At 33.5% G+C, this 11,372-nt stretch overlaps 1 long non-coding RNA gene across 1 annotated transcript; it reads right to left on the bottom strand.

The window, feature by feature from the left end:
• Positions 1-376: 376 nt before the first annotated feature.
• LOC143059186 (uncharacterized) lies at positions 377-10,366 on the bottom strand. The gene is made up of 3 exons (XR_012973420.1): positions 10,331-10,366; positions 1,761-1,829; positions 377-1,288 (listed from the first exon to the last, which is right to left on the bottom strand). It is a non-coding gene; the product is annotated as an uncharacterized LOC143059186 (long non-coding RNA).
• Between the last annotated feature and the right edge of the window lie 1,006 nt (positions 10,367-11,372).

Below are 11,372 nucleotides of genomic sequence, written 5' to 3'. Positions count from 1 at the left end.
AATTAAAAAAACGTCCATAGATCACATGATTATACTAATTAAAAAAAACGTCCATAGATCACATCATTATACTAATTAAAAAAACGTCCATAGATCACATGATTATTCTAATTAAAAAAAACGTCCATAGATCACATCATTATTCTAATTAAAAAAACGTCCATAGATCACATCATATCCTAATTAAAAAAACGTCCATAGATCACATCATTATACTAATTAAAAAAACGTCCACAGATCACATCATTATTCTAATTAAAAAAACGTCCATAGATCACATCATTATACTAATTAAAAAAACGTCCACAGATCACATCATATCCTAATTAAAAAAACGTCCATAGATCACATGATTATACTAATTAAAAAAACGTCCATAGATCACATCATTATACTAATTAAAAAAACGTCCACAGATCACATCATTATACTAATTAAAAAAACGTCCATAGATCACATCATTATTCTAATTAAAAAAAACGTCCATAGATCACATCATTAATCTAATTAAAAAAACGTCCATAGATCACATCATTATTCTAATTAAAAAAACGTCCATAGATCACATCATTATTCTAATTAAAAAAAAACGTCCATAGATCACATCATTATTCTAATTAAAAAAACGTCCATAGATCACATCATTATTCTAATTAAAAAAAAACATCATGATTGGGTTGTTATCACCAACTGTTTGAACGACTTTCTGTATCCTTTGTGTATTCAAGGTCAGTGTTCGTACAATCAATGTCAAAATCAACAGATTTCTTCCAGTGGGGTTTTGTTCGAGTGTATGAGTGGAGATGTACATCACCCCCGGTATTTTTTCTAGTATTGTCCCCATACACATGTGTTTCCTTCTGCCAGTTGTCCTTCAGTGTAGTGTACGGATTTAAATAGTCCGCATCCACTATTTCCCGCGCTGACTTCTCATTTGACGAATAGCTGGTTCTACTAGAACGGTGATTGCTTTGCAAGTTAATGACTATGTTAAAATCATACCTGCAGTCTTTTCTGCTGCTATTCAATAGGCCTAGTTTGTTTATGTTTGAATCAATATTTACATGTAAATTTTCTTTTATGGGACGCATAACACTTTCGTCGATTGTATGATAAATCCCAAGTTCAGTTTCCTCTTTGATCTTTTCCAGGTTAACATCTGTTGATATTTCCCTAGTCGTATAGTTTCGCATTCGTACTACGTTTATTAATAGAATGAAAACAGCAAGTATCACAATTAAGCATGGTACAGTGACCAGGAATCCATATATCATTGCTGTGTTTGATCCTAGAAATAGGACGTGAAAAATAACTTTTAAATTGTATTAAGAATCTAGTCTAGTGTATTATAACTTTTCGAGAAACGAAATGGGCATGTTATTCAAATACAAGACAAGCATAGCATAACAAAAGACGCAAGACAAAAATCACACAAAGAAGACAGCAAATAACAGAAAGAACGAACAACAACGAGCGCGAATACCAAAACCAAAAACAATCACTATCACATAATAGTGTTGGGTAGAATTGATGACTGTCCCTTATTTAAATAATATATAACTGAAAACCAAAGAATGCTTACTTTTCTTGCCGTAACGTAATATATTAAAAAATCGAGTAAGACATGATTATTTTAAATTGGTGTTATTCTAGATGATATCAATACAATCCAGAGTGAAAACGAAACACAATGAATGTAAACAATGTCATCTTGTCAGTCACAACGCAACAAGTATCAGTATAAAAAAAATATAAATCACCTTTGCCCGTATTATCACAATCAATTGGTGACGAACTATTTTTGATATTTTGTTTTAGCTCATCTTCACCTGCAAATAGAAAGTTTTCATACATGAAAGTATAAAGTATTGCCTTTATGAGAAAACAACCATATTTCAATGTAGATTTATGAACTAGTAAATTAAACCTGATGATACAACTAATCAACCAGTATTCAGTTTTGAACCTGTCCCTGGTCAGAAGTCTCTGGCCTTTTAAAGTCTTATATGATTTTAAATTTTAATTCATTTTGGAGTTTGGTGTAACGTCCATTGTCGCTAAACTAGTACACAATTTGTTTAGGGGCAAGCTGAAGCCCGCCACCAGGTGCTCGATTTTCCCGCTGTGTTGAAACCCATTGGTGGCCTTTGACTGCTTTCTGCTCTTTGGTCGGGTTTTTGTCTCTTGGCACATTCCCCGTTTCCATTCTCAATGTTATTACATAATTATGTTTTCATTTGATTTCCTGAAAGGTTACGGAAACATTCTGACAGATAATAATGCCATTTGAATCGCGTGCGAGTGATCATAGTTCATGTTTGATTCAGAAATGATCAGGTGCCTGAGGACAGGATCCTGTATGAGCCCCATATAGTCCCTCCCCCTTATTGTCATCAATCTCAAATTTTTCGATATACATCACTTATTTGTACCATATATATACTGATATACCATATTTATACTCTAAATATGCATGTTTACTATCAACGTGAATCTCGACTATAGAGCGAAGCTTGTAATCAGATATTTGATCCCTTGATTGGAATCAAAGCCAATATACAATGTGAAATCGTTAAAAATTTACAGTTGCGGTTTATCAATATTCACGAAAATACATAAAAGTTGATAGGCAGTTGCTATTTGTCCGGCCATGTCACTATAATATTTGTGTGTGCGTGTAATATTATCTTCAGGATCACCAGGGGGTAGCACATGTTTGAAATCTTTAGTGTTAGGGCCTAATCTTGTTCAGAGATGGGTCCGATTACTTTCAATGTAATTGATTAAATTACAATTACTTTGTCAATTGTACGATTAAATTAAATTAACGATTACACCATTTCTCAAAGAGTCTGATTAAATTAATGATTACATTGGCAAAGTAATCATGATTACATCTGATTACAATGATTTTTATATGTACCCATTTGAAAGATGTAAATTAAAAATGGTTATCACTGTTGCACTTATTGTGACAGGATTTAATTTGATATGTTTATACAAAATAATAACATCAAAACTCATCAATTTAATAAACCGCAAAGATTCACAACATATATACATGAACATTTTGTAACTGTTTATTGTCCGTTACATTTAATCATCATTAATCTCTGAAATGTTTGAAATTTGAGTCTACATCTGTCTGGTCTGAAAATTTTCCCTCCAATACTAAACAGTCTCTCAACAGCAGCAGAGGAAGCCTGCATTGAAAAATACCTCCAGGCCAGCTTTGACAAATGTGGATGTGTACTCGGTCTAGCTTTCCAAAATTCCAAAGGGTCACACTCCATATCTTCAAGTGGTTCACTTAAATAATCCTCTACTTTACATTGCATTTTAGAATGATGACGTTTTCTTGGGGTAGCAGGAGAGTCAAGAAAGGAAAACAAATCTGTTTTAGCTTTCTTTTTTGGAGGTGACAGAGATTCATCATCTTCATCCATAATGGTGTCCTCTAAACTCCTTACTTTATCTTTTAGTAAACTTTCAAAGTCACTTCTGTTTTGATCACACCACTGTAGTTTGAAACGTGTATCAAGAGCAGTTGCAATAACCAAAGCCTCATTTTCTTCATACTTAGAAAGTCGTTTTGCAATAGACTCTATTAAGGTTGTTACTATTTTGTTGTTATACAAAGACACCAAACTTTGGAGCTGCTTCCTTAAGCCAACAGTTACTGGAATGGGTAGACTAGCTGTAACATGCTTCTGTTGTTGTATAAGGTGTGTCGCATCTTCAAATGGTGTAGGAATTTCACAGAGCTCCTTTAAAAGCTTTCTCTCGTATGCAGACAGCTTTACAGAATAATCTATTTCCTGCAGTTTACTTTCTGGTATTTTTAATATCGACCGAATCATAATCAACTGTGAATTCCATCTAGTAACATTTTGTGCTTGAACACGTTTCTCACTTCCAAGAATTTCACTTGCATTTATAGATTTCCTTATATGGCTAATGATTTGTGATGCCTTTAAAACTACATTCTTAAGATGTTGGTTTGTTTGTTGTATACCATCTCTAACAACAAGCTGCAATGTATGTGCATAGCATGGTAAATGAAATGACAAGTGATCAAAATGTTCCTGTGTATCAGAGATGTCATCAGTGTCCTCATTGTCTTCATCGTCACTACTATCTTCAGAATTAACAGTCTCAAATGAATATCCTGGTAATGGCATGTCAAAAGTTTTCACCATATTTGATGCATTATCAGTAACAATACATAAAACCTTGTCAACCAGATTAAAAGTTGCAAGAGTTGACACCAAGAATATATTGCACGCAATCATGACAGACTTTAACTCCCAGTCAGAAACAAAATGTCCTGTAATTCCAAGAAATGCTGACATCTGCCTATTTGACCATAAATCCAATGTAAGACACACATTTTGTACTTTTGATAACTGATCTTTAAGATTATCTTGAATTCTATTTGACTTGTCTACAATAAGTTTACTCGCCAGATATTTTCTAGATGGGACTTGAAACTTGGGATCCAGTTTTTCACAAAGTTTTTTGAATTTAGGACTTTCAACAGTAGACAATGGTAGTAGATTCCCAGCAATAAATTCTACAGTTGCATCATTCAAATCTATTTGACGAATGTCTGCATAGCATACTTGGACTTTAGTTGATTAAAAGTTTGCATAGAGGCTTGGATGTCTTCTTTCTGACATTTTGCAGGCTTTATAATTATTTCAGGGTGCTCTCTGGAATATAAAATAAAGTTACCATTAAAAAAAATCTAAAATTATAATATATTTGTTGAAAAATCTTTAACAAAATATAAATATTTACAATCATTACATTTGACATGTCCATATTTTGTTTGCTAATTAGATACATTTTCACATATTTAATTTGCCTTTTATTATATTGCCCTGAGGGACAGCTACACACAATTGATCTTGAAATAAAAACAGACATTAATTGGTTTACCTGTCAATTCAATGGTGACAATAATCACATTATCAACAAAGGATTATAATTCAGGATTAAAGACAATTATACATTGAATATAACCAGCCATTATCAAATATACACCTTTAAATTGTGAATACATGTTCATTAGTTTTACTTAGGCTAATGAGTGGTTTAAAATCTGTTTATGTTTTAATTTCACAGAAACAAAATAAATAAAACAAATCTAAACTAATACTACCATTTACTGTCTACACAATACACATGTTCATTTAAAATTGTTTCCCTTGAAAAAATAATAATCTGTTGATAAATAAAAAGAAATATATATTTCTTCTTTGATAAAACCGAGAATGGCAAGTCTAGTTACGTCAAGTCTCAATTATAACAGAAAGGTTAATTTAAAAGATCCAATGAATTTGTTATATAAATTTATTTTTTTTACAATAAAAATCAAATTGAGTGTCTTCATTGTCCTCATTAATCTGGAATAAATCATATAAATGAAACATATAGTAATAAAAATCCTTACCTTGAGATGTGTCAAAAAGTTTGAAGTTGTCTTTGTGTGTCCAGATATTACTGCAGTACAAAGTTTACATTTGGCTCTGACTTTCCCACATGCATCTTTAGGCAATATAAAATACTCCGAAATAGGTGGACCTGACATATCTGATCCACTTTTCACAATGAAAATCAACTAATTCTCTATACACTTTTATAACTTAAAATAAATGAATTGATCTCACTACGAATATTACCAGTCTTGAGGAAATTTTGCCAAGGGCTTTTGGAATTAAAAAAAAAAATTTCTATCCAGTGAGTTTAACTTTATACAAAAGTTTTTCCTAAATTTCATTATAAAAACTTGTTCTCACAAAACATGCAAAACAAGTTTTTAAAAGATCATTGAGAGAACATTTATTTGAATATATTTAAGATTTTAAGTAAACATGAAAACAAAACTATTTTTACAATTTATATATTTATTTAATACAAGGTGAACTTTTTTTTATTCTTTCAGACATGCTATATTCATGATATTGACAATAAACACAATTTTTTTTCATTGTAATCAGAATGTAATTATAAAGTAATCAGGATTACAGGGCATTTTGAGAAGTAATTGATTAAATTAAATTACATGTAATCAGATTTTTGGCTGATTAATGATTACACTGATTACTTGAAAAATTGTAATCAATTACAGCTGATTAACGATTACAATTACAATTACCCCATCTCTGATCTTGTTACTGGTAATTGAAATTGTTGTTTTCTTCATACAAGTATATAGTCCAATGTAGATAACGAATAATTAGAATAAAATCATACATATCCCATATTTTTTATACAAGAAGAGAGAAGAATTTACTTGAAAAACAAACTTGGGTAGTGTTTGACTCGTGCATTTTAAGTTAACGTAAAGGATTTTGTCTAGCTGAAAAATGTACAAAATTATTATGTCTGTAGCTGTCAAAGAGAATTATAGACTCCTTGACATTAAGTTCGCACTGGACTAGTATATATTTGTTTAGGGGCCAGCTGAAGGACGCCTCCGGGTGCGGGAATTTCTCGCTACATTGAAGACCTGTTGGTGACCCTCTGCTGTTGTTTTTTGTTTTTTATTTGGTCGGGTTGTTGTCTCTTTGACACATTCCCCATTTCCATTCTCAATTTTATCCTTGACATTAAGTTATCCATATTTTGAGTGAAAGGTGAGAGATTTTTCTATAATGCCACCCCCTCCCCCACACACCAAAGAGTAAAGAAACACTGTTTTTATTTTATTTACGTGAGGGAATCGGGATCCCAAATCTCTCTTTTTATTTCTTGTCTTGCAAGACTCATTGTTTGAATATAACTAAGCTAAATTTAATTCAGTTAGACAGGCCTTCCTCAACTACACTTGCTTTGAACATCTTTTCCACCTGTACACAGCTGTAGCGAGTCGAATAATTTTGTAAAACTAATTCTCCGATCAATTATCTTTTATTTCCCATTTTCATTGTGATTTCAATTTTTCCCTTTCATAAGATTATATCATTCTTGGAAGTTCATAATATTGTGTTCCATTGTCAAATTCCGAAAACTGCAAAATGTATCACAAATATTTCAGCCATGATCTTAAAATTGCTACTGAAGATAATACTACATGCACTTCCGAACGTACATTATATGACATGCTCATTATCGTGTATCGTGTTTCTTGTGGTTAGTACTTCGCTTAAGGGTTAGTAATGAAAGGCGTTGTGTTCATATCAAATTGTATTCAAGTTATGTGACGTTGCGCACAAGGCAACGTTACGTAAACAATCGACAACGAAAACAATATGTAACGTTAGTGACGTTAGTTACTTAGTAAATGTACAGCGGCTAATACTTGACACTGGGGGCGCCGAAAAGTGAAAATTAATCTAAAATTATGAAAAAGAAATTAGCATACAAAGTGTGAAATGACAATTAACTATTTAAAGTCCATGTAATAAAATAGAAGTTGTTAAACTGTCTATTCACTATGATCATTATATAAATTACGGCGCACTTGATACCAGTAAGTATATTGTCATGAAAATACTAAGTCCATGTTTGAATCTTTAGCTTGGCTTCAGTTTTACTCGGTGCTCTGTCTCCGTGGATTTTCATCATTTCTGGTTCCCTGCTAAATGTGTGAATCCTATCATTGTTCTTCATTGTGTTGCTGTTTGATTGATACGTCTCAAAATAGTCTTTGTTAAATTTAATTGAATTGTCAGATACTTCTCCCATTGATTCGATTTTTCCAAAACGTTTCAAATCGACTTCTTCTGTCTTGTGTTGTAACATGAAAGATGAGGATTTGGGTCCAGCTGAGTCTTTTGTTGGTCCAGAAAGTAGGTATCCGAGATTTGATTCTACTGCGGTGGGGCCTGGTCCTCGGATAACTGTGTCTTCTACGATATCCCAGTAGTAATCGGAACCTATTAAAAATGAAATCCTGAATTTATCCATGTCGCTAACAGGGTGCGCTAATGTAAGTCCAGGTAAGGCAGTTTATCAGCATTGTATAACGTGCAATTGTGTAACGGGGCTGCGATTGTAGGGACAACCAATACTTCCATTGGTATTTTCTTCCCATTCTGAGTTTGTAAATCTATTACGGCAATGTCCAAAAGAATATTAGTGGTAGCTGACCTGTCATCTACCCAAACTGGTGAAATAGCTGTCTTTAATAAAACGTCTGTCCTTGGTTTAATGTTCGATGTCGACGTGTAACATGTTAATGCATTATTTTCGCTCTCTACTGTACTTACTATGTTATTTTGCGGTAAAGGATTGCTGTACTTGCGCTTTCATTCTCTTGATTCTTATTACTGTCACAAAGACTAGTATGGTGCTTGTTATCACATTTTCTACATCTAAAACGCGAGCGGCATTCTGAAACTTTTTGACTTCCAAAGCAACTGTAACATACTTTTTTCTGTTCAATGATAGCTAAGCGGCTCTCTCTGTCTACAACACTGGTACATTCGACGGACGAATGCGATTGTTTGCAATAAATACAGGTTTTGGGTTTGAATTGATTTATTACATATTGAGGTCTTGCAGTGATTTTGGTTGCAACTGCTTTGTGAAATGACGCTGTGGGTGTGAAACTGTCTAATTTATCGGAATTACCAGTTTCCTGTACGTACATCTCTTTGTCGATTGCTTCTCTAAGGGACCTTATATCCCAAATCCGTATTCCGTGTTCTCTGGTCATGAGTTTTTTCATTTCGTCGGGAATCTTTCCAAATATGATTGGTACTAAAAGTACTAGTGATCCGAATTTGTCTTGCGATTGTCCGAGCGACTCTAATCCCCTTATGCACCATCATATTATCGTAAAATACTCTTATGCTGTGCGGAGAAAGTGACGGATGCGTAAGTTCAAGTAGATTCTGCATGTACGCCTTTATAATGGTTTGTGTCTGTCCATACCTCTCCTTTAACAATATAAATGCGTGTTCATAGTTGGCGTTTGATAGAGATAAACCGGATATGCATTGTGCGGCTTCACTGTGTACCTAAGATTTGAGATAGCTTAACTTTTGTATATTTGATAAAGAGGGATTGTGATGAATGGTCGTCTCAAACGATTCCCAAAATGTCTGCCATGTTAATATATCTCCCGTAAAGTTCGGTAAATCAAGCTTAGGTATTTTGTGATAGACGTTTGTTGTTGTTGTTGGGTTTGCATTCGTATAAACGGAGTTATTATCTACGGAAAATACATTTTCTGAATGGTTTAAATTATGATTTGCAATACTTGTTGACGGAAAATTTGATGAATCTAGTGTATTGGCTATTGGAACATAAGTTTCACTCACCGTTTGCTGAAATGGGGTTGTTTTGTTTTCAGAAACTATGTCCTTGAACCGGCGAATGGCGACTTCCATATTCATTGCATAATCGTCCGCGTCAAGAATTTCTTGTTCCATGTCTTCTAGTTCGGTTCCATCTAAAATGTTTGAGTCTAGATATTCAAGCAGGTTCCTCTTCTTTGTAAGGTTATCTGCGGCAGTCGAAAGTTCTTCATGTCCAATATCTTCTTGCGAAATTCTTTCCTTCGTTCTATCAATTAATCTTGTAACTGCACTACGATGACCACCACGAATTGCTTTCAATTTCTCCATTGGTCACGGCAATATCGTGTATCGTGTTTCTTGTGGTTAGTATTTCGCTTAAGGGTTAGTAATAAAAGGCGTTATGTTCATATCAAATTGTATTCTAGTTATGCGACGTTGCGCACAAGGCAACGTTACGTAAACAATAGGCATCGTAGACAATAGGTAACGTTAGTGACGTTAGTTGCTTAGTAAATGTACAGCGGCTAACACTTGACACGCATTGCAATGGCCGGACAAATAGCTCTGGTACTATTCGTCCGGTTAGCCGGACAAATAACCACTCCGAAATTGATACCACACAAATAACAAGTTATCCACGGTATGTTATTCAGAAATCAACTCCTATTTCCGTGGTGCAACATTCCATTACCGGCTAGCCCACAAAAATATGGAGTATATATCTGCAAGTAACGATTTTTTTTTTATAATGTTGTACCGTACGTAAAAAATAATGAGACTGTTGCTGTGCAGTGATACAGTTAATATCAGGTTTAGGTCAGAAAAAATTATGCTGACAGATCGGAATAGAGAGAACAACTTATCATAACAGTCCTATTTTAATTTTTCTAATGTTGATTTTGAGTGTAATGGCTGTCTTTATGTTATAAATCGAAAAGTAACACACATATATGTCCTGACTCCACCACGTGTGTGTGTGAGGGGGGGGGGGGAGGTAACCTTTTGTTTTGGTTATTTACCATACCAATGATCAAATGCTATTATGTTCATAAGTTTACAAAACCTATATATTGTCTTACATCTGATATCATCGTCCCTTGGAACACATCCTCTTACATGATCACATCTGAAAACCAATACACAGAAGTTTATCAATAAAAGGCAATTAGATAATAGCATATTTAAAACCAAACGTTGTTTTCTTCTTTCGAAGTACCAATTACCATGTTTGCAATTTCTTTCGATCTGTAGCTCAGGTTTTTTTTTTTAATTTGATTTGCGTAATCCCCTTTTATTTCGAAAATGAATGTTGTTTGGCTAAATTCGTTTTACATCTGGCCATGCTTGCCATTTGTTTGACACTGGATTAGGGTATATGTTCACTGGTATCTGAGGAGAACGTTGATGAATCAGGGGTATGTCAAAGAACGTCTAGTCTTTTTTGTCAATTTCACAAATAGTACACAATAGTTAAAGAAAATATGAATAGGCAACATTAGCTTTATTTGGTGAAACCTTTCTAAAATATTGGTTCCTCAGAACTATTTAAATTCGTACGTTATTTGGTCTTTTCGTCTGTCAGAAATACTAGTTATAGGGAAATATCAAGTGCAACTATATTCAGCTACTACCTGATTCAATCTTGGATCTAATGTTTTAGACAGTGGTATTTTTCAAACTGTAAATATATTAATGAATGACAATATGTTTCGTCAGGTCATACTTTAATTTTTTTACACTGGGTCATGGTATATGTTCATCGTTTCGCCTTTTCGAAATTTTCAGGAGTTTCTAACTGAGAAATAACGAATGACATTTTTTTTGCTATAATAGTTAACTATTCAAACCTCTCATTTTCTGTACATAAACACCTTCCTGTGCACTTTTCTCCATAAAAGCCATATGTGCATACCTTACAATTTTCATCATTGTCATCATCTAACCTAAAACTTCCAGTTGGGCATTCTAAAGCAAAAATAATTAACTATCACAACAAAATGTTCACTGTGGTATGTTTTATTTTAGTATCCATTCTGTTTTAAGGTGGCTACGACGAGAGTGTTTTTTACCATGAAGATGGCTGATTGGTGGTGTGTAACTTGTTGGGGTGTTTTTCTCCAT

This window comes from Mytilus galloprovincialis, chromosome 14 (genome assembly GCF_965363235.1).
Source record: "Mytilus galloprovincialis chromosome 14, xbMytGall1.hap1.1, whole genome shotgun sequence".
Lineage (NCBI taxonomy): Eukaryota > Metazoa > Mollusca > Bivalvia > Mytilida > Mytilidae > Mytilus > Mytilus galloprovincialis.
This window is presented reverse-complemented; position numbering and strand designations above follow the sequence as displayed.